General features: G+C 47.9%; 1 long non-coding RNA gene across 1 annotated transcript; it reads left to right on the top strand.

Annotated features, from left to right (window-relative positions):
* Window positions 1-31: 31 nt before the first annotated feature.
* Window positions 32-27371, top strand: LOC138503222 (uncharacterized). The gene is made up of 3 exons (XR_011279587.1): window positions 32-101; window positions 9888-9977; window positions 27285-27371. It is a non-coding gene; the product is annotated as an uncharacterized lncRNA (long non-coding RNA).
* Window positions 27372-27776: the final 405 nt, after the last annotated feature.

Below are 27776 nucleotides of genomic sequence, written 5' to 3'. Positions count from 1 at the left end.
GAAGGTGGGGTGAAGGGGGCGGGGAGAGCCAGTGGGGTATTTTAAGACCCACTCTCCTGCATTTGCCAGGACAGTCTTTGCGCAGGGAGCATACCAATCAGGTGAGTGGCTTAAAATTGGGCTCTGCCGCTGGTGTGGATTGTAGTAGGTTGTGGCGTGCGTCCCCGCGCGAGTGTGTGTGTGTGTCACAAACGTGCTCCGATAAAACGTAGTGAGAAGAGTATTTGCACAAGCAGTGTTGGGCCAGGAAAGACAAACTCACGTGGGGATCGGCTAGGTTGCAATTAATTTATATTTGGACGGTCCAGTCAAACCTTTTTAACCAAATAATGACCAATTTCCAGCAGTGACCTTCAGAATATCCTGTGCTGTGCATTTGAGTTTCAATGGGACGTTCAATTTGGATCATCCATACAATGTCACAGGACGCTCAATGTGACCCATGCTCCGAGCTACAGGATTAAGATGATCAAAGGACACTGAATGTGACCCAGGCTCAGAGCTACGGGATTAAGATGACCAAAGGACGCTCAATGTGACCCAGGCTCAGAGCTACGGGATTAAGACGACCAAAGGACGCTCAATGTGACCCAGGCTCAGAGCTACGGGATTAAGACGACCAAAGGGCGCTCAATGTGACCCAGGCTCAGAGCTACGGGATTAAGACGACCAAAGGGCGCTCAATGTGACCCAGGCTCAGAGCTACGGGATTAAGACGACCAAAGGACGCTCAATGTGACCCAGGATCAGAGCTACGGGATTAAGACGACCAAAGGACGCTCAATGTGACCCAGGGTCAGAGCTACAGGATTAAGACGACCAAAGGACGCTCAATGTGACCCAGGCTCAGAGCTACAGGATTAAGAAGACCAAAAGACGCTCAATGTGACCCAGGCTCAGAGCTACAGGATTAAGATGTTGCTACTTCATACACGGGTAACACACCTCAATATAAAGCTGTAGCAAGAGATACTCCCCATTGCCTTTAATATAAGACTCCACTGTGGGGTTACAGCAGGAGGTGCCCAGCCATCGCCCACTGTGGAAGGCTGCAGCAGGGTTCCTGCCCATCGCCCTAACGCAGGAGGTTCGCATTCATTGCCCACTGTAGAAGACTGCACCAAGGTTCTCATCCATCACCCTTCCACAGAAGGTGCCCATTCATCGCCCACTGTAGAAGGGTGAACCAGGGTCCTCATCCATCGACCTGCCACAGGAGGTGCCCATTTATCGCCCACTGTAGAAGGTTGCATCAGGGTACTCATCCATTGCCCTGCTGCAGGAGGTGCCCATTCATCGCCCACTGTAGAAAGTTGCATCATGGTTCTCATCCATCGGCCAGCCGCACAAGGTGCCTATCCATCGCATCGATATAAGGATCCTTGGTGATACTCGTCCATCGCCCCCTGTAGAAGACTGCACCAGAGTACTCATCCATCGACCTGCCATAGGAGGTGTCCATTTATCGCCCACTGTAGAAGTCTGCATCAGGGTATTCTCCCATCGCCCTGCCGCAGCAGGTGCCCATCCATCGCATCGATATAAGGATCCTTGGTGGTACTTGTGCATCGCCCCCTGTAGATGGCTTTAGCAGAGGGTGTTCTTCCATCTTCCTTAATATAAGGCTGCAGCAGGAGTAGTGCATTCAATGCCATGAAGAGTTGCCAATAAATCGCCCTTTTAGGATCCACAGAACACATCCATCTCTTGTGATCCAAGGCGCCATTGGGAGCTGTCTATCCAACACCCTCCGTAGAAGGCTACATTGGGAGGTACCCATCCATTTCCGTGGATATAAAGCCTCATCAGAAGTCATCTGTCTAGCACTGTTTCTATGAGGCTACTGCAGTATATGCCTGACCATCGCATTGATATGAGGCTGTGGTAGGAGGTGCTCTGTCATCACCACCAATGGAAGGCTCCAAGCATAGCTACTTCTTCATTGTCCTTCCTTTAGGGATCCAGCGAGAGGTTCTCTTTTATTGCCCCCAAATAAAGCTCCAGGACATGTAGCACTCTGAAACGCAGTTCTGGCGAAGGCTCCCTCCCATCCATCGCCCGGAGGACCAAGTTCCACCAGTGCGCACCTAATCGACCCTTTACCCATGATGTTTTATTTTCCGGTGGGGAGATCATCTCATTAGCCGCAGAAGAAGGTTCCAGCAGGAGGGGCCAGCCCATCAAACGTTGCAGAGGTGTTTGTCCTTTGCTCTTGTTATATGGCTCCACTGGCAAGTGCACTCGTTGACTCCCTGGACAAGGATACGAGCGAAGGTCCCCATCAACTGCCTTGGGTATATCGCCAATAGTAGGTACTTGTCCATCAACTTCAATGGAAGGTTTCTGCGAAAAAAAAGTGATTCATCGTCCACATGATTTAAGGATTACATTATTGCTGCTCTGCCATTACGTGTGGTATAAGGCCCCAGTAGGCACTGCTTATCCATTGCCTACATTACAAGGGTCTGCAACGAGGGCCTATCTACTGTCTTTGATAAAAGACTCCATGAGACATGGCCATTGTCTACCACGCATTTGAAACTCCATTAGGTGTTGTCCTACCAACAACCCATGATCAGACTCCATTGATGGGTCCTCAACTATCATTCCTGATATCAGGCCAAACAAAGAGGTTTCGTGCACAACTCTAACACAAGGCTGCATTGGGCAGTACTCGTTCATTTCCCTTTATATCAGGCACCAGAGATGCATGTCCATCACCACTTATTTAAGTCACCAATGAGAGGTACCCAAACATTGTTCCTGATATAAGGAAAACATGCATGTCTATATTAGATAAGAAGGCATTTAACGAGGGCCCGGGACTTTAGCATCCTTTCCAGCCCTTGGAACGGGTGCTATTAGCACCCTGGGTTTCCACTCCTGAAACCTGGGGTGCAAAGAAAATTGTATATTTATTCAATGGACAGGATGCAGCCTGCGCCCCGTTCATTGAATGAAAATACTGTCTCAAGATGGCCGCCATGGATGTCGAAGGTGGGCCTCCATAAAGGAGCCACTCTTCCCTTTCCATGGTGGCCACAGAGAGGCAGCAGGGGGTCCGTCGCTGCCGAGCAAAAAGTTAAGTTTGGTGGGTTAACAGGAAAAATAAAAGTGTGGGGGGAAGATAGCAGTGCGGGCTGGGGAAGCAGATTTCAGGTTCCATGGAAAGTGGGCTGAGATTAGCAGTTTCAGCCTTCGATCCAAAGAACCCGATTGGCTGCTCCCCCTGCCCTGCAAGACATGCTCATCCATCTCCTCCAATATAAGGATTTACTGGCTGTGCTCATGCATGGCCTATAGTATAAGGCTCCAGGATGTTCTGCTTGTCCACCTCCCCTGACGTAACGCTCCTGCAGGGGTCATTCATCCATACTTTTAGACATTAGGCACCATCAAATCTTTCCCATTGATCTCCTTGATATAATGCTCCTCTTGGAAGAGGCCTACTTTCTTCTAGGCTGGGTGCAAGACCCTCATATGCCTTAGGTCCAGAAGGTCCTAAGCTGGTGTCGGGATCCTACTCTGCTCAGGGATGGATGCTCCTGCACTGATGCCATACCTAGGATGGAGGGGTGTCTGGATTACACTCTGCTGAAGGATTGATGCTCCTGCACTGATGCCGTGCTTAGGCAGGAGGTCTAGGTGCTACTAAACTGGAGTCTGGATTATACTCTGCTGAAGGAAGCATGCTCCTGCACTGATGCCGTGCTTAGGCAGGAGGTCTAGGTGCTACTAAGCTGGAGTCTGGATTATACTCTGCTGAAGGAAGCATGCTCCTACACTGATGCCGTGCTTAGGCAGGAGGTCTAGGTGCTACTAAACTGGTGCTAGATTCTACTCTGCTGAAGGATTGATGCTCCTGCACTGATGCCGTGCTTAGGCATGAGGTCTAGGTGCTACTAAGCTGGTGTCTGGATTCTAACCTGCTGAAGGATGGATGCTCCTGCACTGATGCCGTGCCTAGGCGGGAGGTCTTGGTGCTACTAAACTGGTGCTAGATTCTACTCTGCTGAAGGTAAACTGGTGCTAGAATCAACTCTGCTGAAGGATGGATTCTCCTGCACTGATGCCGTACCTAGGATAGAGGTATAGGTGCTACAAAGCTGGTGTCTGGATTCTAGTCTGCTGAAGGATGGATGCCCCTGCACTGATGCCATGCCTAGGCTGGCGGTCTAGGTGCTACTAAACTGGTGCTAGATGCTACTCTGCTGAAGGATGTATGCTACTGCACTGATGCCATGCCTAGACGAGTGGTCTAGGTGCTACTAAGCTGATGCTAGATTCTACTCTGCTGAAAGATGGATGCTCCTGCACAGATTCCGTGCCTGTGCGGGAGGTCTAGATGCTACTAAGCTGGTGTCTGAATTCTACTCTGTTTAGGAATGGATGCTCCTGCACTGATGCCGTGCCTAGACTGGAGGTCTAGGTGCTACTAGGCTGGTGTATGGATTCTACTCTGCTGAAGGATGAATGCTCCTGCACAGATGCCGTGCCTAGGCTGGAGGTTTAGGTGCTACTAGGCTGGTGTCTGGATTCTACTCTGTTTAGGAATGGATGCTCCTGCACTGATGCCGTGCCTAGACTGGAGGTCTAGGTGCTACTAGGCTGGTGTCTGGATTCTACTCTGCTGAAGAATGAATGCTCCTGCACTGATGCCGTGCCTAGGCTGGAGGTCTAGGTGCTACTAGGCTGGTGTCTGGATTCTACTCTGTTTAGGAATGGATGCTCCTGCACTGATGCCATGCCTAGACTGGAGGTCTAGGTGCTACTAGGCTGGTGTCTGGATTCTACTCTGCTGAAGGATGAATGCTCCTGCACTGATGCCGTGCCTAGGCTGGAGGTCTAGGTGCTACTAGGCTGGTGTCTGGATTCTACTCTGTTTAGGAATGGATGCTCCTGCACTGATGCCATGCCTAGACTGGAGGTCTAGGTGCTACTAGGCTGGTGTCTGGATTCTACTCTGCTGAAGGATGAATGCTCCTGCACTGATGCCATGCCTAGGCTGGAGGTCTAGGTGCTACTAGGCTGGTGTCTGGATTCTACTCTATTTTGGAATGGATGCTCCTGCACTGATGCCGTTCTCTTCGTATTCACAATACGCCCCTTTGTGTGACAGGTCATCTATAGCAGTTGTCCAAAGAAGACAGACCATGGCTAGCAGGTCGACCCAAAGCCATCTAGATTCTGCTCAAGGACAGACAGATGCACCAAAGCCACTTCCGGCAGCTGAGCATCTAATGTATGCAGGTGACACACGAGCGCAAGCATTGCTGTTCTCATAGAAACAGCTAAGGCCCATAGCTGGAGCGCGTCACAGGGTGCCTTGCTCACCTTGTCTCTAGGCTACTCTGGTACTAGGTCTGTCCATTTGGGGGATAATTGGGATCCCGGTCCCTCTGTGCCTGCGTCTCTCCAGAGAAGTGTCTCAACTTGTGTGGGTTTCTCTGGATCGAGTTCACTGCAGATCAGCCCCACTCAGGTTTTCTGTCACCCCGTGCCTGAGCCACTGTGGTCTGGACTGGGGTCACTCTAGGTACACGCCGCTTCTGTGTCAGGGTCACACTTTTCCTGCTCTCCCTAGACTGCAGTCTCCCTGTGGATCACTGTATGGTAGGAATTGTGGGGCCAAGGGTGGCAAATTAATTTGCACATGATGACGTCACCAGAAGTGACAGCACTCCAGCCTGTCCTCGGAACCATGAAACTTGAGGGGATTGGAACCACGGCCAGCAGTTTAAACATAGATCTCAGCAGGCACACGAAGCATACATGTACTTTCTAGTCGTCGTCCTGACCCTTGACCCCAACATGCACACATAGACACTTGCTGTTTTTTTGGTAGACTGTGTGCTATACAAGATTCAACAACATAGCCTAACAGGGCATAGCAAAGAGTTTCACTCATGTTACTGTGGGGCAGTACTCTGGATGGCCCATTCTACTTTGGTGACTGGCAATGATGGCTCTGCTGAGGCCAGGTAAGGAAGAATTGAGTTTTCCCAGATTTTTTGTTCTTGGGGGAATAATATTTGAACATGAAAGGGAAAATTAACACAAAGCGAACATCAAGATTGATTACTCCTCTCTTTATCCCAAAGTTGTCAAACAGGGCCCTGCACGTTATCCACTGTCTTCACATCCAGTGGAAGACAAAAGCTCCACAAAAACTAAATATTCAAATAATCAATCATTTTATTAATATCTAAAAACACTTAATAGAAACATTCAATAAAACAACAGACTGCGATACAAAACAGGGGGCGGGGGGTTAGTAAGGGACTTAGAATCATAGATCCAATCGATAGGTCAAGTAAATCACAGAAAATTAAAATTGGACATTAGTCAAAACAACATGAAAGAAAAGAAAATGTTATTCTTTTTTTTTCTGGTGTATCATTGATCTATCTTACACCTGAAGTAAGTCACACATAATTTTCTAGAAGACCCTACATAGGGTTTTCCAACACGGATACATGAGCACTTCATAGCACTTCATAAATATGAAGTGCTAAAATCATGTATCCGTGGACAAAACAACAGACGATAACGTGCAGGGCCCTGTTTGACAACTTTGGGATAAAGAGAGGGGTAATCAGTCTTGATGTTGGCTTTGTGCTAATTTTCCCTCTGCAGAGGCCAGTCATCTATACTACAAGGGATTACATTATTTGCCCAGGATCACACACTGTAGTTAAACGGTGAAGCTGAGATTTTAACACACTCTAGAGTTCAGGCACTTGAACATATGCCTTCTAAACTCCACGTGTTCCAAATGTTTACATTTTGCAATAATACTGTCTTATAGCTTTCAGGTTTCCCATGGGCATGCGTGAGTAATCTACCCAGTCCTGTTTATACCCAGAATTTTCTAGCGGCAAGTCCCCGAATCCAAAGGGAAAAAACATGACTGGATGACCTCACGCATGGCCACGTAAAACGTGAGAAATCTGATAGTTTACTTATACACATTTCAAATTAAGGCAACCTTACAATGTGTAAATTCTCAGAGAAACATGTTCAGCCAAAGGAAAATTCCCTCAGCTTCATAATCCACAAACTCACCAGAAAACTAGAAGTCCAGAATGCAAAATAATACAAACCGTTTTTTTACAACACTACTTCAAGCACTTTGAGAATTAATTAAACAAATTTAGTAAAATCACGGGATAATAATTACCTATGTCACAGACTTCCAAAGTCCTGTTGTGTATGGTGCATAGAACCAGACGCGGATTTAACGGTCGGCAGGTGGACAAACGGTGAGCGGGCCCCTGAGCCCTGCCCCGCCCCTTTCCTTCCCTGTCTCTCTCTGAAACACAGGACACAAGGCCCTTTCTGCTGTGACTCCAGTCAGTGGCGTCACTATGGGGTGCAGCAGGTGCAGACCGCAGTGGGTGACACTATGAGGTGCAGGGCCTATGGAAACAACCACCATTGTGTCTGTAGTGGACAGCCGAAATCCATCTCCACCGCACGCGACATCCTCCACATGAAAAAACAATGGCGCTGTCCTGTTGACATTATAATTTCATTGGATTATAATTATTCTTTTATAACACGCGCGAGCCCGCGATTCGAACCGGTATTGCCATGATTTGTCTTGACGCGTTGCCCCTGAGCTATCCTCCCAGATGTAGGAAAAGCAATTTTCCAGGGGTATTATGTTGAAAGGAGCTCTTCCTGGACTGAGTGTCCCTGGGGCTTGAGAAATGACTGATTTAATTAAGCAGCCCCTGACAGCGTTTTAAGACCGGCTTTGCTCACGTTTTTATCTGCATCCCAGCCATTATAGCAGTTCCACAATTTAACTTTAATTGCGTTTGCAAGCAGCGGTGGTGCTGCATAAATCTATTGCAAAACGGTTAGGGACGAGTGCACGTTTGTCGGTAGCCGAGGAGGATGATTGTAATGGAATATGTGCAGTAAGAGGCATTGTGGAAAAAGATAGGAGTAATGCTTGGTTATTTCTGCCCAGTGTGTTCAAGACAAAACTGATCTATGTTGGAATGAGTGAGTCACATGCAGTTGGGTGATATAACACATGTTATATAACCTCCCAGAGAAAATGCAGGGCTGTGACAGGTGCTGGTGATTATTAGGGTGCATTAGGCGTCATTAGGGTTCCTTCCGCCATGGAAGTCAGGCGGGCCGAGTGGGTGACACCATGAGGTGACGCACCGGCCCACCCCCCCCAAAACCCTCCTCATATCCTGGGGGCCACCCTCTTCCGTCCTGGATGGTCAACATCACATTTCACGGTATCGCGTGCAGTTCAACCTTTTATTATAAACAAAGGACTTCAAATCCCAGCATTCAACATGTTGTTGGTTAAAAAGCTTGGACTGGACAAAGGAGACCCTCATAACATGGATCTATTTGGAAGCTATGTATTGCATTTAGTTATATATTTTTGAGTTGTAAAACGCTGAATGCCACAAGTGGCTTCAAAGGAGGTGAGCAAGAGGGGGGCAAAAAAGCAGGGTCCCGGAGGAAGAGATTAAGTTTCCCATGAAACCGAGACGCGTTGGTGCATAGAGTGGTGCTTGGTTGTGACAGCTTTGTGATGCAGGCAGTTTAAGCCAATTAGTGCACATCCAGGTGTTGAGGAAATGCAGGCAGGAAGCATGGGGTTTTTCGCATTTACAATGTACCCAGTATAGTTGATGCAGAATTTTGATGTCTTCTATATACCACATAAACCCACAGCAATGGCTATCAGGCCCCAGGCGGTGATAGAATGGTAAAAGAGTGGGGGTCAGTACAATCAATGAGGCACCTTGAGGGGCAAAAACATAAGTGTCACTTCACTTGGTCCACAGACCAGTTGTTGGCAGTCTTGACAGTGGACTTTCCGCCCAGTGTGGGCCCCCAAACAACAAATGCACCACACAAATGCTTAAAGTGTGTTTTCCAGTGGCTGTCCAGACTCTTTTGGCTGGGGTGGCCCAAGTGGGGCACTGAGTTATGCAGGTGTGGCATGAAGTTTATTATTTGTAATATTTATATTATGTAACCCTAAGATGAAAGTCTCCTTGTATCCAACGTTCTCCTGCTCCCTGATACCCTCGGGTCTGGTGCACATTACAAATAAACAAACAAACAAGTACAAGAGCATACACACATAATGATCATAATTTAGGATAATGGGTGGCACGTGGGGTGGGCAATCAGAAAAGTTGCAACGTGAATTGCTTTTATTGGCTCCCAATGTTGGTAGATCAGGCACGATGAGATTGCATGATTTTCCCAGGATTAAACACTTTAAGTATCAAAACCAGGATTCTGTCCAAGGTGGAGATGTAAGAACTTGACCACATATCTTCCCAGGTACACTTCATATCAGTATTTTTAAGGCTTGGTAATCAAAGGAGTAAATTATTATTTGTCTAGCAATGCCTTGAAAGGTTCACAAATCACATAATAAAGGCACCTGACAATATATATACATTATAGAAACATGTCATGCAAAAGAATGTGATTATACATTTGTTTTCCCCATCCTGGATGCCAGGTTTTCCTGTGTAAACCAAGATAATGTTGTGGTGTGCAATATATGAATGGGCACTTTATTATTGATATATTCTCATTGCATTATTTTATGAAGCTTAGCTGGCAATTGTGTTTTTACTTCACTAATTGCACAATAATGTCTATAAAGGAACTGTTTTTATTTTTTGCACAATAATGAATTTATTGTACTGCGACATGTACTTATTAAAGACATATTTCGACATGGTTTGGTACTTTTGTGAAACATTTGCACAGGTGTAATTACAAGCATTAGATCCAACTAGCTTTCTTAGAGCCTAGGAAATTGTCAAGTCTTCATAAGCTGTAATTCTCTTTCGCCCTTAACCTTGAAACATCTTCATTTCCAACATTAGTTTCAGGCTTGATCCTCCAATATTACCATTGATAGCAAAGCCTGCTGAGGAGGCCCAGCTGTTTCCAGTTAGTCAGACACCCAGACACAGGTAACTGTAATAAAGACAACTTTATAATAAAAATAGCTTTTGTCCCTAAAGTTTGCCATTGTGCACTCGTGACTGCAATTAACTACGCCCACCCTAAGCTCCACCTCCTTGACCCGCCGACCTAGGGCGGGTCAGGTGCTGCCCACGGGGCCTTTTGCCTTAAATGCTGCCCACGGGGCCTTTTGCCTTAAATCTGCCACTGCATAGAACATTTGTCAAGTAATCCAAAGCAGTACCTTTTTTGTATGTCAGTCATCGGCATCATGACTGTTTAAAAGGGAGCTTTCTCTCCTTTTGGATATGTTTGGGCATTTGGCACTGACGGGAGCCCTATTGGCTAGGTAACGATCTGTGAGGGGTCTTTCAGATGGGAAAGTCTGTCTCAACATTGCAAATACCTAAACATATGCAAAGGAAAAGAGCACTCGGAACAAAGGAGTAGTTGCTCTGCCGGCAGTCCGTTAATGACCGGCAGTATTTGCAGGTCATTAACGGGCTGTCAGCACCCCTTTCCAGGGCGCGCTGTGGATGGAGACAATTGGGCAAAACGGTGACAATTGTGTTACAGTCAGCCCGCGTCGCCACATCACCCTCTTGCCACAGCCAGGCCTGGCTGGCTTCCGCAATCCGAGTCTCTGTACAGGCTGCATGGAGCGGCAGCTACTAGGTTCTGTAACAGGAGACAGCAGCGCTGGAGATTCTCAGAGGCGACCCTCTCTTTCCAGGGAGAGAGAGGGTCAGCGACTGTGTGGGGCCCCATGAGCGCGAGGCCAAGTGCAGCTGCACCTGTTTAACGCCGGTCCTGATTGCATGCTATCATTTGGGACACACACTGGAATCCAGAAACGGAGCCCTTTGCTTTGCTCTCTAAATGGCTTCCTTCTTACACCGTGGTCTCCTTTTCTTCTACCATCTGCTTTTATACGCTCCTCCTCTTTGCTCCCCTCCATTCCACTCACTTCTCTTTCCTCTTACCTTTTCTTTTTCCTTGTTGCCACAACTGTCAATCCTTTCTTCCATCGCACGTGCTCTCTCGTGACTCTTCCATCCCGTTCACAATCACTTCCTCCACTTCTTTTTCTCATACCCCTTCTTTTCCGCACTCTTTCACTCCTCCTCTTTCATCCTTTCTCTCACCTCTGTGCCTCTTGACCTTCCTCCTCTCTCTCAAGAGACACACACAGTCGTGCTCTCTTTCCTTCTCATCCTTCCTCTCATGTTCAAACTTCTCTTCCGGTCCCCCCACTCTTATAAACCCCCTTCTTGCTCTCCAACCTCTGTCTCACTTTTCTGCCTGACGCCCTCCCACCATCATGCTCAGCTCATCCTACATCACCTCCTCGCCCCCTTCTGCCTTACTCCTAATGTTCACCTCTTGCCTCCATTTGGTCCCTCTCGCCCTGCTTCTCACTCTCCTGCTTACCCCTCACCCTGCATCTCACTCTCCTGCTTACCTCTCGCCCTGCTTCTCACTCTCCTGCTTACCCCCGGCCCTGCTTCTCACTCTCCTGCTTACCTCTCGCCCTGCTTCTCACTCTCCGGCTTACCTCTCGCCTTGCTTCTCACTCTCCGGCTTACCTCTCGCCTTGCTTCTCACTCTCCTGCTTACCTCTCGCCCTGCTTGTAACTCTTCTGCTTACCTCTCGCTCTGCTTCTCACTCTCCTGCTTACCTCTCCCCCTGCTTCTCACTCTCCTGCTTACCTCTCGCCCTGCTTGTAACTCTTCTGCTTACCTCTCGCCCTGCTTCTCACTCTCCTGCTTACCTCTCGCCCTGCTTGTAACTCTCCTGCTTACCTCTCGCCCTGCTTCTCACTCTCCTGCTTACCTCTCGCCCTGCTTCTCACTCTCCTGCATGTAACTCTTCTGCTTACCTCTCGCCCTGCTTGTAACTCTTCTGCTTACCTCTCGCCCTGCTTCTCACTCTCCTGCCTACCTCTCGCCCTGCTTCTCACTCTCCTGCTTACCTCTCGCCCTGCTTCTCACTCTCCTGCTTACCTCTCGCCCGCTTCTCACTCTTCTGCTCACCTCTCGCCCTGCTTCTCACTCTCCTGCTTACCTCTCGCCCCGCTTGTAACTCTTCTGTTTACCTCTCGCCCTGCTTCTCACTCTCCTGCTTACCTCTCGCCCTGCTTCTCACTCTCCTGCTTACCTCTCGCCCTGCTTCTCACTCTCCTGCTTACCTCTCGCCCCGCTACTCACTCTCCTGCTTACCTCTCGCCCCGCTTCTCACTCTCCTGCTTACCTCTCGCCCTACTTCTCACTCTCCTGCTTACCTCTCGCCCCGCTTCTCACTCTCCTGCTTACCTCTCGCCCTGCTTCTCACTCTCCTGCTTACCGCTCGCCCTGCTTCTCACTCTCCTGCTTACCTCTCGCCCTGCTTCTCACTCTCCTGCCTACCTCTCGCCTTGCTTCTCACTCTCCTGCTTACCTCTCGCCCTGCTTCTCACTCTCCTGCTTACCTCTCGCCCTGCTTCTCACTCTCCTGCTTACCTCTCGCCCTGCTTCTCACTCTCCTGCTTACCTCTCGCCCTGCTTCTCACTCTCCTACTTACCTCTCGCCCTGCTTGTAACTCTTCTGCTTACCTCTCGCCCTGCTTCTCACTCTCCTGCTTACCTCTCGCCCTGCTTCTCACTCTCCTGCTTACCTCTCGCCCCGCTTCTCACTCTCCTGCTTACCTCTCGCCCAGCTTCTCACTCTCCCGCTTACCTCTCACCCCGCTTCTAACTCTCCCGCTTACCTCTCGCCCTGCTTCTCACTCTCCTGCTTACCTCTCGCCCCGCTTCTCACTCTCCTGCTTACCTCTCGCCCTGCTTGTAACACTTCTGCTTACCTTTCGCACTGCTTCTCACTCTCCTGCTTACCTCTCGCCCTGCTTCTCACTCTCCTGCTTACCACTCGCCCCGCTTCTCACTCTCCTGCTTACCTCTCGCCCCGCTTCTCACTCTCCTGCTTACCTCTCGCCCCGCTTCTCACTCTCCTGCTTACCTCTCGCCCCGCTTCTCACTCTCCTGCTTACCTCTCGCCCTGCTTGTAACACTTCTGCTTACCTCTCGCCCTGCTTGTAACTCTTCTGCTTACCTCTCGCCCTGCTTCTCACTCTCCTGCTTACCTCTCGCCCTGCTTCTCACTCTCCTGCTTACCTCTCGCCCGCTTCTCACTCTCCTGCTTACCTCTCGCCCCGCTTCTCACTCTCCCACTTACCTCACCCCGCTTCTAACTCTCCCGCTTACCTCTCGCCCTGCTTCTCACTCTCCTGCTTACCTCTCGCCCCGCTTCTCACTCTCCTGCTTACCTCTCGCCCTGCTTGTAACACTTCTGCTTACCTTTCGCCCTGCTTCTCACTCTCCTGCTTACCTCTCGCCCTGCTTCTCACTCTCCTGCTTACCACTCGCCCCGCTTCTCACTCTCCTGCTTACCTCTCGTTCCGCTTCTCACTCTCCTGCTTACCTCTCGCCCCGCTTCTCACTCTCCTGCTTACCTCTCGCCCTGCTCCTAACTCTCCCGCTTACCTCTCGCCCCACTTCTAACTCTCCTGCTTACCTCTCGCCCTGCTTGTAACACTTCTGCTTACCTCTCGCCCTGCTTCTCACTCTCCTGCTTACCTCTCGCCCTGCTTCTCACTCTCCTGCTTACCTCTCGCCCTGCTTCTCACTCTCCTGCTTACCACTCGCCTTGCTTCTCACTCTCCTGCTTACCTCTCGCCCCGCTTCTCACTCTCCTGCTTACCTCTCGCCCCGCTTCTCACTCTCCTGCTTACCTCTCGCCCTGCTTCTCACTCTCCTGCTTACCTCTCGCCCCACTTCTCACTCTCCTGCTTACCTCTCACCCCACTTCTAACTCTCCTGCTTACCTCTCGCCCTGCTTCTCACTCGCCTGCTTACCTCCCGCCCTGCTTCTGACTCTCCTGCTTACCTCTCGCCCCGCTTCTCACTCTCCTGCTTACCGCTCGCCCCGCTTCTCACTCTCCTGCTTACCTCTCGCCCCACTTCTCACTCTCCTGCTTACCTCTCGCCCCGCTTGTAACTCTTCTGCTTACCTCTCGCCCTGCTTCTCACTCTCCTGCTTACCTCTCGCCCTGCTTCTCACTCTCCTGCTTACCTCTCGCCCTGCTTCTCACTCTCCTGCTTACCTCTCGCCCCGCTTCTCACTCTCCTGCTTACCACTCGCCCCGCTTCTCACTCTCCTGCTTACCTCTCGCCCCGCTTCTCACTCTCCTGCTTACCTCTCGCCCTGCTTCTAACTCTCCCGCTTACCTCTCGCCCTGCTTCTCACTCTCCTGCTTACCTCTCGCCCCGCTTCTCACTCTCCTGCTTACCTCTCGCCCTGCTTGTAACACTTCTGCTTACCTCTCGCCCTGCTTCTCACTCTCCTGCTTACCTCTCGCCCTGCTTCTCACTCTCCTGCTTACCACTCGCCTTGCTTCTCACTCTCCTGCTTACCTCTCGCCCCGCTTCTCACTCTCCTGCTTACCTCTCGCCCCGCTTCTCACTCTCCTGCTTACCTCTCGCCCTGCTTCTCACTCTCCTGCTTACCTCTCGCCCCGCTTCTCACTCTCCTGCTTACCTCTCACACCACTTCTAACTCTCCTGCTTACCTCTCGCCCTGCTTCTCACTCACCTGCTTACCTCCCGCCCTGCTTCTGACTCTCCTGCTTACCTCTCGCCCCGCTTCTCACTCTCCTGCTTACCGCTCGCCCCGCTTCTCACTCTCCTGCTTACCTCTCGCCCCACTTCTCACTCTCCTGCTTACCTCTCACCCTACTTCTCACTCACCTGCTTACCTCTCGCCCTGCTTCTCACTCTCCTGCTTACCTCTCGCCCTGCTTCTCACTCTCCTGCTTACCTCTCGCCCTGCTTCTCACTCTCCTGCTTACCTCTCGCCCGGCTCGCCCCGCCTGTTGTCCGTCTTCCTCATACCCCTATATCGGGTCTCCTCACCATTGCTGTACAGCAACCCCTCCTACCCTCTCATCTCGCCATCCTTTCGCCTATGCATTTTCAATCCTCCGTGCCACCCTCTCCCTACCCCTCTTGCCACTTTGCCTTCCTCTCTGCCAGCCTCGCTAAATCCTTCCTGCCCCATCTCTGAGCATTGCCGTTTCCTCATACCAAACCCCCTCAGTCCTTGCGCATGTACAGCTCTGCAAGGCCGTGAAATGTACCAATAGAGGGGCTTGCATATACCACAAATGTGTACAAGCGCTGCTAGGCAGCTCAAAGCAACCTAGACTATTCTTTTTAGGGGGAGGAGGTTGGGCTCCTGAGAAAACATTCAAAATAATTGGTTGAAATGTTTCAATTTTACAGAATGTTTTGCGCTCTAAATTGGGGCAAACACCATACAATGTACAATCTGCGATTTAGGGTAACTCCTGAAGAAATTCAATGGATGTCAAGTCATCAACAGTTCACAGGAGCATTTTACAACACATTTTCATGTTATCTCTGTCCACGGTTTATGCTGTACTGCGTTATATAGTATGTTTAAGTCATATCTGTATCCACAGTATATGCAATCAGTGCCACTGTAAAACATTCTCATGATGTGGTGTCCGCCATATATCATCAATGTCACTGTAAGGGACTTTCTTAATCCTAGTGACAACAGTATATGTCATGTGTGCCACTGTAACACACTTTCATGATGCTGGTGTCTGCTATATATCATCAATGTTACTGTAAAAGACTTTCATAATGTTGGTGACAACGGTAAATGTCATCAGTGCCACTGTAAAACACTTTCATGATGTGGTGTCTGCCATATATCATCAATGTCACTGTAAAAGACTTTTATAATGTTGGTGACAACGGTAAATGTCATCAGTGCCACTGTAAAATACTTTCATGATGTGGTGTCCACCATATATCATCAGTGTCACTGTAAAAGACTTTCATAATGTTGGTGACAACAGCATATGTCATCAGTGCCACTGTAAAACACTTTCATGATGTGGTGTCTGCCATATATCATCAATGTCACTGTAAAAGACTTTCATAATGTTGGTGACAACGGTAAATGTCATCAGTGCCACTGTAAAACACTTTCATGATGTGGTGTCCACCATATATCATCAGTGTCACTGTAAAAGACTTTCATAATGTTGGTGACAACAGCATATGTCATCAGTGCCACTGTAAAACACTTTCATGATGTGGTGTCTGCCATATATCATCAATGTCACTGTAAAAGACTTTCATAATGTTGGTGACAACGGTAAATGTCATCAGTGCCACTGTAAAACACTTTCATGATGTGGTGTCCACCATATATCATCAGTGTCACTGTAAAAGACTTTCATAATGTTGGTGACAACAGCATATGTCATCAGTGCCACTGTAAAACACTTTCATGATGTGGTGTCTGCCATATATCATCAATGTCACTGTAAAAGACTTGCTTGATGCTGGCGACAACAGTATATGTTATCATTGCGTTAAATCACATTCATGAACCTGGCGTCCACATTATCTGTCATCATTCCCCACTGTAAAATGCTTTTATGATGCTGGTATCTACCCTATATGTCATCATTGCCACTTACAAACACTTTCATGACACGGAGGTCACCAATATATGTCATCATTGGCACTTCAAATACTTAAATAATGCTGTGGCCTCCATATTTATCACCATTCACACTTATGAATATGACGCCGGTGCCCCCAATATTTGTTAACTTCTCCACTTTCGATTCATTTCATGATGCTGGTGCCCATAACCAAAATTTGTTCTTGCCCCTGTCCCCTCTCCACCTCTGTGCACATACACACACACACACACACACACACAAAATCGTAGGCAAACAAACGTATATAGCCCTCCACACACATACATACATATACATGCTGACAACCGCACCTCTCACACATAAGTGCAAAAATACACAAACGCTTGCAGGCACTGGCAGCTCACACACAGACACACACACACAAATGGATAGTTAGTTACTTGACAGTTCAGCCTGGTGCCCCGCCTCCAGGATCCTGCCAAGCCAGGAACCACACCACTCATGCCAGCAACCAGGAAGCACTGGAGAGCGCCAGACATGAAGGCATTAGGCATGCTTGGGCTCTAAGCAGTCAATGCCCTAAGGTCACCGTGAGAGGAGGGTGCACAGAAGGGCCCCCCCTCTCACACCAGTGGTGCAGCCAGAATTCCCAATTGGACATGACGGCCTAGGGCATGCATCTCTTCCATGGTCATGCATTAGACAGCGGGATACCTGGAAAGAGAGAGGGAGTGCATCCATGTGCCGCTCTCTGCTTATCTCTTGGCTGTTGGCTTTAAGACTTTCATAATGTTGGTGACAACAGCATATGTCATCAGTGCCACTGTAAAACACTTTCATGATGTGGTGTCTGCCATATATCATCAATGTCACTGTAAAAGACTTTCATAATGTTGGTGACAACGGTAAATGTCATCAGTGCCACTGTAAAACACTTTCATGATGTGGTGTCCACCATATATCATCAGTGTCACTGTAAAAGACTTTCATAATGTTGGTGACAACAGCATATGTCATCAGTGCCACTGTAAAACACTTTCATGATGTGGTGTCTGCCATATATCATCAATGTCACTGTAAAAGACTTTCATAATGTTGGTGACAACGGTAAATGTCATCAGTGCCACTGTAAAACACTTTCATGATGTGGTGTCCACCATATATCATCAGTGTCACTGTAAAAGACTTTCATAATGTTGGTGACAACAGCATATGTCATCAGTGCCACTGTAAAACACTTTCATGATGTGGTGTCTGCCATATATCATCAATGTCACTGTAAAAGACTTGCTTGATGCTGGCGACAACAGTATATGTTATCATTGCGTTAAATCACATTCATGAACCTGGCGTCCACATTATCTGTCATCATTCCCCACTGTAAAATGCTTTTATGATGCTGGTATCTACCCTATATGTCATCATTGCCACTTACAAACACTTTCATGACACGGAGGTCACCAATATATGTCATCATTGGCACTTCAAATACTTAAATAATGCTGTGGCCTCCATATTTATCACCATTCACACTTATGAATATGACGCCGGTGCCCCCAATATTTGTTAACTTCTCCACTTTCGATTCATTTCATGATGCTGGTGCCCATAACCAAAATTTGTTCTTGCCCCTGTCCCCTCTCCACCTCTGTGCACATACACACACACACACACACACACACACACACACACAATCGTAGGCAAACAAACGTATATAGCCCTCCACACACATACATACATATACATGCTGACAACCGCACCTCTCACACATAAGTGCAAAAATACACAAACGCTTGCAGGCACTGGCAGCTCACACACAGACACACACACACAAATGGATAGTTAGTTACTTGACAGTTCAGCCTGGTGCCCCGCCTCCAGGATCCTGCCAAGCCAGGAACCACACCACTCATGCCAGCAACCAGGAAGCACTGGAGAGCGCCAGACATGAAGGCATTAGGCATGCTTGGGCTCTAAGCAGTCAATGCCCTAAGGTCACCGTGAGAGGAGGGTGCACAGAAGGGCCCCCCCTCTCACACCAGTGGTGCAGCCAGAATTCCCAATTGGACATGACGGCCTAGGGCATGCATCTCTTCCATGGTCATGCATTAGACAGCGGGATACCTGGAAAGAGAGAGGGAGTGCATCCATGTGCCGCTCTCTGCTTATCTCTTGGCTGTTGGCTCCTGGGTAGTGGGTCGTGGACCAGCCCCCCATTATGGACGAGCGGCCTCTGCAAGTCGGGGAGCTTAGGTAAAACAACAGGAGATAAAGGACATAAAAGAAGATAAACGAACAGGAGAACAGACTCGCAGCACTGGGGTGCACTGAGGGTTTTGTAAAAGCAGCTCATGGTAGTGCAGTCAACCCACAGTGCTTCGTAGGTACTGAGATGTCTGATGGGAAAGGAGGGAGAACCCTGCGGTAAGTGTGCAGGAGCCCTCCATCTTGCAAGGGGAGACATCACATCAGGGGCGTTGCTAGGGGGGGGCTAATGGGGCTATAGCCCCTGATCTTTTAATTGTAGCCCCAGATAGAATCTCAGGAGCTACAGCCAAAAGACTAGCTAGCCCCCAGTCCCAACAGTTCCGACATCAGTTTAGCCCTGGGTCTTTTCCAGACCTAGCAACACCCCTGCATCACATGTTATGTGACTTGGCTGTATAGTGTGCACCGCTGCAATGTTCATGGTCTCCAGCCACTCTGATGGATCTGCAGAAGAGGTGGGTGCATTACGTTAGACGGGAAGCGAGGGAGACTGCTTGATAGATTTTACCTTGCACTGGCCACCAGCTGGCCCTTATTATTTATCTTGTATCTACTAACCCTGTACTACACTTTCCCCTCTCCGTTTCCCCTTGCACTTTTCCCTTCCCCTCTACCCATGCACTTGCGCGATCTGAATGACACCTGGCCTAGTAGGATCGTTGTCTGTCTCCCCTTGTTCCCCCCTCCCTGCCTCGTCGCGCCTTGAACACTTGTGTATAGGCGCGGTACAAATGCCATATCATATCATATAGCTGTGGGTGGTTTTGTGTGCAATTCGGAACGGAAGCACAGTGTGCAGGCTGTTTCTAGGCATTCTGTATCCAGGGCAAGAGCGTGAATTGTGTCCAGATGGGAGCCTTGTGTACTTGTTCTGCTAGGATACATTGCCGACGTGGTGATATGTAAGCTGGTTGAAGAGTTACAGACTTCTGTTGTTTGATGTTTTAGGGAGGGATTTTAAATAGCCGTCTGTGAGTTGTCTGTGTATGGTGCGTTAGAGCGTGGTGGAAGGTGAGAGATTTAGTAGTGCAGGAAGGTTGATGCCAACTTAGGGCATCCATCCAATGGCGTCAAGGAACAAAGTATAGGGCCTACATAAAAAAAATATTGTAAAGTTGATTTATGCCAGCTAAATCAATAAAAAAAAAAAATTACATTATTTGTTATTTGTAACGCACAATATACAGCAGCATAGTGTTCCAAGGCTCATCAAGACAAGGGGGGAAAGGATGAGGAAACGTATAAAACAAAAATAAAAACGTTCTTAAAATATTCTCATTACCAGTGTCATTCCATCTTTAAGGAGGCCCTCAGGAATAAGGTGATGGCCTGGCTCTGTGGTAGAATCGGACATGGGATTGCAAGAAGTCTGGACTTGAAGATTTTGCGCAGGATTAAGCTGGGCGATGGTGCATGCAAACTAATAGAGATTGTATAATTGGTTGCGGAATGAGCGATCTTCCTTTCTTCCCGGCAAATTGTAACAAGATTTCTAGTAGGCCCTCGGACCGGAAGCCGATGGTAGATCGTGGTTAATGTATTCTTGCTATACTCCTAATTGAGCTACTCTGCTATCATCCCACTCTGCATTCTGATTCCCGTTAGTTTGTCTTGTAATGTGTTTTTTTTTTTTTGCGCCCTGAGACCTATAAGTGTGTGGCGGGTTATAAAAATAAAATAAAAAATAAACAATAAAAAAGTTCTTGAAACATTCAGAACGTGCAAGTGCTATAAAATGAGAGCTGGGGTGAGAGGGCATACATTTACAACAGCAGAATTCTATTTATTTTCATTGCTTTTCCGGGACTTGGATGCAGTTACGTGACTCAGCTCAGTTCACCCAATCATTTCTTATTACAAGGCCGCATATTGGGCGAGTCGCATATTGGTCAAGGGGAATAGTGAGAATTCTATTGTCAAGCAGTCCATTCAGCACTTAATATTACTGCATACCGTCCTTGTAGGTACTGAAATATTCACATTTGGTAAGACTTACATCTTACCATCTTCGCCACCCGAGTCAAATTTTCACCCTATGGGTCTCCTAGGGGGACCGTTGTTAGTGCAATCTTTCACAATGGCATTAGACCACTCTCTAGCACTGGGCACAGGCTATAGGGTGCCGCACACTATTGCTCCAAACTAGTCACTTTAATTGCATGTTACTTGACCAACACTTTCCAACAGCTGCAAATCCAGATGTGTCTTACTTTACTAGAGTCATATTGCTAATGCAGCATGGGAGTTTGTTTATTAATGATATTGCTTATGTTGATTTGTATGCATTTGCGCAATTCTCTTCTTTGCCCCACCCATGGCCTTCACTGGTATGTGATTTCTTCTTCTTGTTCTTCTCTTGTTTACTCTGCTTGAAAATTTCATTGTTTTTATTTTTCGATATTAACCATCTATCCTACATTTTCTCTTCCTCCAATTCCACATATTGTTTTGCTAATATTTTTTTGTTTGACCAATACATGCTTTTTGCTACCATGTATGGAATGTGTCAATAATTGTACAGCCTTGAGAAGGACCTAGGGGTTGAAACAGTTGTCGGCTAACTATGAGATTAAAAGCAATCGGCAAAACCTTAAATGGACTTTGTATATGCATTTGAAGTATAACTAACAGCAAATTGAATTCTACATAATTGGATGACTTGGCCAAGCGTGTATTGCATCACTCCAATTTCTAATCTAGTGAGAATAGAGCTTGCAGAAAATAATCTAGTGTGGCAATTAAACATAGTGGGAAACGATTGAGCTAGGATGCCGGGAAACAGCAATTAGTCTGGGTCACCAGTTAAATACTGCGGGCAGCAATTAATCTAGGATGCCAGGGAGAAAAGTACAGAAGGGGAAGCAATTAATCTAGGGCAATCAATTCATACAGTGGTGCAACAATTAGTATAGGGCAACAGTTAAGTATGGGGGCAATAATTAATAATGAGTCTAGGGCAAACATTTCATACATGGGGCAACAATGAATCTAGGGCAACAGGTATTTAGGGCAAGAAATTCATATAGTGGATAAACGATTGTATATTAGTAAATGGGTGAACTTGAAGGAGCCTTTTCATGTGTTTTCTGTGCCCTATGACGGACAGCAAATTGAGCACTTGTGAGGCACTGGACCAAGGAAGTAAGGCCTGCGGCTAGGGTTTCCAGAATGAGAGAGTTAAAGTGGGTCACGGTAGAGGGGCCTTGAGAATGCCGGGCACCCCGCTCATTATTGCCTTTGTATGGGGCCCGGGACACAGGCACTTAATGGAGAGAAAAGCTGACTGCAGCTTTGCGATTCAGAGGGGCTCTGACTTAGTGTTGCTAGGACACGGAAGAACAGTGCAGTAAAGCAGGTGCACCCTAGTCCAGAACAGAAAGACACTGTTGTCAATGCAGTGGCATGTACACCGCAGAACAGCCCTCATACCCGGTACTAAGTGAAATGGTCTATTTCATTTTCATGACAATTAAACAGACCAAATTAGAAGGACCGCTCCGAGACCTCTCAGAGCGGTCCTTCTAAATCCAACTGTCACGCCCCGACTGCACACGAGTGCTCGCAGGGGCTGACAGGCACAGTGGGGACGGCTGGAAGAAGACGGAAGTCGGCTGCGGAGAGTGTTTGTGTGTCTGCGTGCATGTTGTGAGTTGGACAGTGTGCATTGCACTGTCTGTGAGGAGGATGGGCAAAGATAGTTATGGCGGTGAGGGGGTGTGTGATTAAAAGGGGGTTCCGGCAGAAAACCCCCCTGATTTTAAGCGGGAGATTGGTTTTCAGGGGATGGGGCTCTGAACAGTGTTGTATTTTGAATATTAAAGGTCGCACCAACTCGACCGAACAAAATCACTAATTTTTGCATGCAGATTTAATATTCGAAATGATCACATAGAACCCTCATACTCCCCTTTAGAGCACCTTCCTGATGGAGTCTTCCTAACACCCATGGGAGTAAGTAGAAAGGGTTTGACATTTGTGTTTTCTTAGGAATGGTTTCAGCTTGCCCAAGCTCTGAATGATACCCTTGCACTATGGAAGGCTTAGAAGTCTGACCACTGCTGAGCCAAAGAGCGTGTTCATGTCCTTAATTGTGCATAAGAGGGCACGCCTAGGTTGCTCTTAGACTACTGTGGTTGTGACTTGGTGCACTATAAATATTTTGTTGTTATCATGAAGTTGAAACAAAACAAAAAACAATGTCCATTTTGCTCCTTTGTTAGGGAGTTGCAGACACAGCACATTCGCATTTCTGACATACAAGCCACTCCCAATGTTGTTATTAATAGGATTTCCAGGTGCACAAGCTGCCCAGATCACCATTGCTCTTGCCTGCAAGTCTGATTTCAGGCATACTCCATCTGTTTCATACCGGTTCCTTCTGCTTTGACTGGCTGGCTGACTGGCTGAGGGGCTTCTCATTGCTGACCGTTGTCAAGCACTGGTGTTCACATTTGTTGGCTTTTGACCTGAACGCTTCCCTCGCTGCTCCCCAGTCCTGTCAGGTGGCTTTACTCTAGCACAAATTCTTATATAAAGCATGTCATAACCAAATGGTAATAGTCAAAACATAGTAACAGAACATGACAGAGAATGGCGCCCATCTGTCACTGCCTACAGAAGGTTAGTCATCTGGCCCTTCTCTCCCTTGCCATACTGTTTGGTTGGACATCCACTTTCGCAGTTTAATGAACACATCCTGCGTAATGAGTTCAGGTTATATCTTTCTCATTATAGCAGGCCAAGTATTACTATACTTTGAAAGCCTACTTCCAAGTAAGGCACCATTCTGTCTCACCGCAAACGAAAACAAAGTCTACCTCTCTTGGCCCTCTTCCTACTCCCACCTGCAAGGCTAAAAACCTCAGGGTCACCTTCGACTCTGCACTCTCCTTCTACCCTCACATCTCTGATGTCTCTAAGAAGTCACACTACCAGCTGCACCTCCTTAGAGAAATTCTTCCTTTCCTCTCCTTACCCCAGAAGCTCACTGTCGCCAGAGCCCTGGTCCTCTCTAGGCTGGACTATTGTAACAGCCTTTATCTAAATCTGCCTGCCTCTACTCTCCGCCCTCTGCAACTTATCCAGAACAGGACTGCGAGACTTGTCCTTGGCCTCAAGCCCAGGGATCGTATCTCTCCAGGACTGAAATCTCTGCACTGGCTCCTAGTGGCTGCGAGGATTAAGTTCAAAACCCTCTGCATTGTACACAAGGCCTTCTGGGGACTGGGGCTGCAATACCTTCAACTCTCTCTTCATAAATATCTTCCTTCTTGAGCTCTTCGCTCATTCGCCTCCAACTCCCTCAGGGTCAGTCGCTTCTCCAAGCAACGAGTTGGTGGCAGATCACTCTCTTCGGCAGGGGCCTCTCTCTGGAACAGCCTCCCTGAAACACGAGGAGAACCATCTCCGGTTCTGGAAGCACCTCAAAACCTTCCTCCTTGCTTCTGCTTTCTCTCCCCCTCTCCCCTGCTAAATTCCTGACTGAAACTGCACTGGTTACCTGGCCACCCTTCTGATCTCTGGTCCAGGCCCCGTTATTTGCCCACCTGCACTGCCTCCCTGGCAAACCCTGTACCTGGGGACCGTTGTTCTGTCTCCCTATAGTCCCCCTACCAGCACTTATGTCTGCACTTCCTTGCACTTGCCACCAACTGGCCGTTATTTATTTATCTTATTTATTCCACTTTCCCATGTATTGCACTTTCCCCTCTCCCTTCCCCTGTGCACTTTTCCTTTTTCCCCCCTTCCCATGCACTTGCGCGATCTGATTGACACCTGGCCTAGTAGGATCGTTGCCTGTCCTCCCTTTGTTCCCCCTCTTGCCTCGTCACGCCTTGAAACACTTGTGTATAGGCGCGTTGTAAATGCCATATCATATCATATCACGACACGACATGGAACAAGCTCTTTGAAATCCTCTTAGAAATCAAGGTGCCAAGCCTTTTTAATTTTTCTGTACCAGTTTGAACATTCCATTCCCTTACCTTCTGTTACAGACCACATTCACCTTTTCGATTTCAGACTACATAACCTTTGGCGCAGGCTTGGCAGTTAAAGAGTTGATATTGTGAAGTTTAAGCTGGGGACAATGCATAATGATGCTCTGGGCAAATAAGCCACAAACCTTCGAGGATTTTCTGAACCTCGCTCTTGCATCCGACATTACGTTGTGTAATAACTTACATTTCTCCTAATGTTCCTTGGAGGCACACTTTAGGACCTATCTATCTCCTCCCTTTTATTGAACCATGGTGCACCGTTCAGGACTGACGTTCCCCCATTCTATCACAAAACGTTCTTCCACAGCTACATCTCTCACCCCCGGTGTTTGTGGCATCTACTGCCCGCTTTCCCATCCTCTTAGTTTCCCCCTGCTCATTTTCCTTCTAACAAAGCAAACAAAGAAATGATGGCTGGAAGGTTTAGAATTAATATTAAACTTCTGGCAATTTCTCTGGGCAACCCTCCAGACTATCGTTGTTCGCCTGCCAAGCCATGACAGAAAGGGGAAAGACCATATGCAAATCAGACTTGGTCCCACCCCCAAAGGGGCAGTCCAGCCCGAACTGCTAGGTCACATCCCTCCATTTTCCTTCTTCCAGCAGAATAAGACCTGGATACCTGTGGCGGGGTCACAGTACGCCACTCCACAGACTAGCCTAGGCACTCTGATATTACTATGGTGGTGACTTGGTGCAGTGTAAAAGCATATTAACATGAAATAACACAGCACCAGACCATTATATCCTATCTGCTACAAGCAGAGCAAAATTTTCAGGCAGACTTCTCTGCCATGAACGGCCGGCCATTAAGTGTAGCACCAGGATAGTCTTTCCAAGAAAATGAAGCAGACAGAAAGACTTGACTTTGTCTCTTCTGACCTGGCATCCATTTGGCAACACACTGCCTGAGACGAGGGGCTGTCTACCAAAACAAATGGTTGCCAAGACCAAGGAACACGTCTTAATCTTCCAGGCCAGGACGGACTGATCTGGGGACTTAGATGTTGGCTGGTCATATACAACCCGAACAGTCACCAGCTCATAGGAAGGGCACAAAGCCTATGTCATGTTGGTGTTTTTATTTTATTTAGTATTTTTGGCCTATGCATCAATTTATATAAGGAGATTAAAAGAAAACAATTTTGTTTCCATAATTTGTTAAATGAAATCACGCTGTCTCTTTGCAGCACAAATCGAAAATGAGAAGTGAAATAAAAGCACTGGGCAGAGGAGTGGGAGAAAGCAGCCCAAGATTCCAAGCAGTCATTGGTCTTCATTTTCTGTAGCATACGCTTGTCTTAACAATCCTCACCCAAGCCGCCTCTATTTTCTCTTCTTTGCTCTGCAGTGATTCTCAGTATGCAGTGATAAAAACGTGGCAAAAATGTCGACTTTGCAAAAAAATAAAAAAATAAAAAGAATTTGCACCAAAAATGCTGTCGTTTGACCCGGTAAAGGCATACCACATTGTACCATTTAAGGGGAGCGGGTCTGTCCCCGGCTTCCCTTAAATGGTATAATGGGTCCAGAGGTTGCGGGAGTATCCCCCGCATCCTTTACATGGATTGCGGCGGCAAAACCACAGCATTTTTGCCGCAATATTTTGCGTCCACAGCCATTTTTGCTGCGATTTTAACACATGGAACCGTGATTCTCCTGCTTCTTGTTCATTAGCCTGCCGCAACCTGTGCACATTATGCCAGGGATCTGCAACTTCTAGCTCTCCGGATGTTTTGGATTACGATTCCCATGACCCCCTCGCCCATTGGCTGTGCTGGCTACGGCTGGTGGGAAATTGAGTTCAAAGTATTTGAAAGGTCTCAGACTGATTTATACAGTTCGGCGGTCACCGATATCAGATATTTCAGGTTGGACCTCAAAGTTGACTTGCTTTGCTAGAGGTTTCAAAAAAACCCTGATGTTTTGTCTTCTTCTTTTCTTTGCCCCCTCCCCCCCCCCAAGTGTTGTTCCTGTGTCTTCCAAGATGATTCTCTCATCTATTCGGTGCAAGCGCTACTCAGATTGTATGCACAGGCTTCTCACGTTGTGTGGCAACTCACACCGCCCTGCCCTAAAATGCATACCACACTCCATGCATACCAGGTTCCTCAGCCACACTGTGAGATGACCCCCCACTTCACTCCTCTAGCCAAGATCAACCACAAGGTTACGGTGTCTCCCCTCCTTCAGTCCTCCCTTGCCCTCCCCTGAAATGCATACCACACTCCATGCATACCAGGTTCCTCAGCCACGCTGTGAGAACGCCCCTTCACTCCTCTAGCCAAGATGAACCACAAGGTTACGGAGTCGCCCCTCCTTCCGTCCTCCCTTGTCCTCAGGCACCCAACAGGCATTTACAGATCGCGCACACGAAATAGAAAGATTGCAAGAGACATAGCCATCAATTGCTTGGAGGGGAACTTGGGCTAAAGAAAAAACAATCAAGTCACACCAAGGTAGACCTTCAATTACAGTGTCTCTCTCATTTTCTTGTACCTCATGCTCTGTGTTTCTCCTTTCTCCACAGGATTGTTGCAGACTCTTATATGCTGGCAGGAGAGCACATTGTTGTGGTTGATCGATAAGGCAACCAAAGTTATATCTCCAGACAATGATCATCCGGCTGGGGCGATTAACACCTGCATACTTCCGCCTGCTGCAGGTACCACGACATTTTTACAAGTGCTTCCAGCGCCTCTGCACCGGAGAACCTGTGCAGATGGTGTTCAGGGCAACCCTTCCAGGGCAAACATTCCACCACCAGCTGGTTCTGAACTAAATGTACCCTCCCTCTGCACCCCCCTAAATATCTCGTCCTTTGATGGTGCTGGGTGGGTAATGATAAGTTATTCGATATCCCTAGACCTTTCCAATAGTGTACCCAAATTCCTGGCACAAACAAAAGAAAAGTAGATGGTGTAAAAGCACTTGAAGACAAGGCCATGTGTTACAGGCATAAAAGCCTCTCTTTAGCTCCTTGGCCATCACTACCTGCTTTACACTACTTAAGACGATCACG

The sequence above is a fragment of the Ambystoma mexicanum genome, chromosome 11, assembly GCF_040938575.1.
Source record: "Ambystoma mexicanum isolate Mex_15411 chromosome 11, UKY_AmexF1_1, whole genome shotgun sequence".
Lineage (NCBI taxonomy): Eukaryota > Metazoa > Chordata > Amphibia > Caudata > Ambystomatidae > Ambystoma > Ambystoma mexicanum.
Note: the sequence above shows the minus strand (reverse complement) of the source record. Positions and strands in the feature narration are given on the sequence as shown.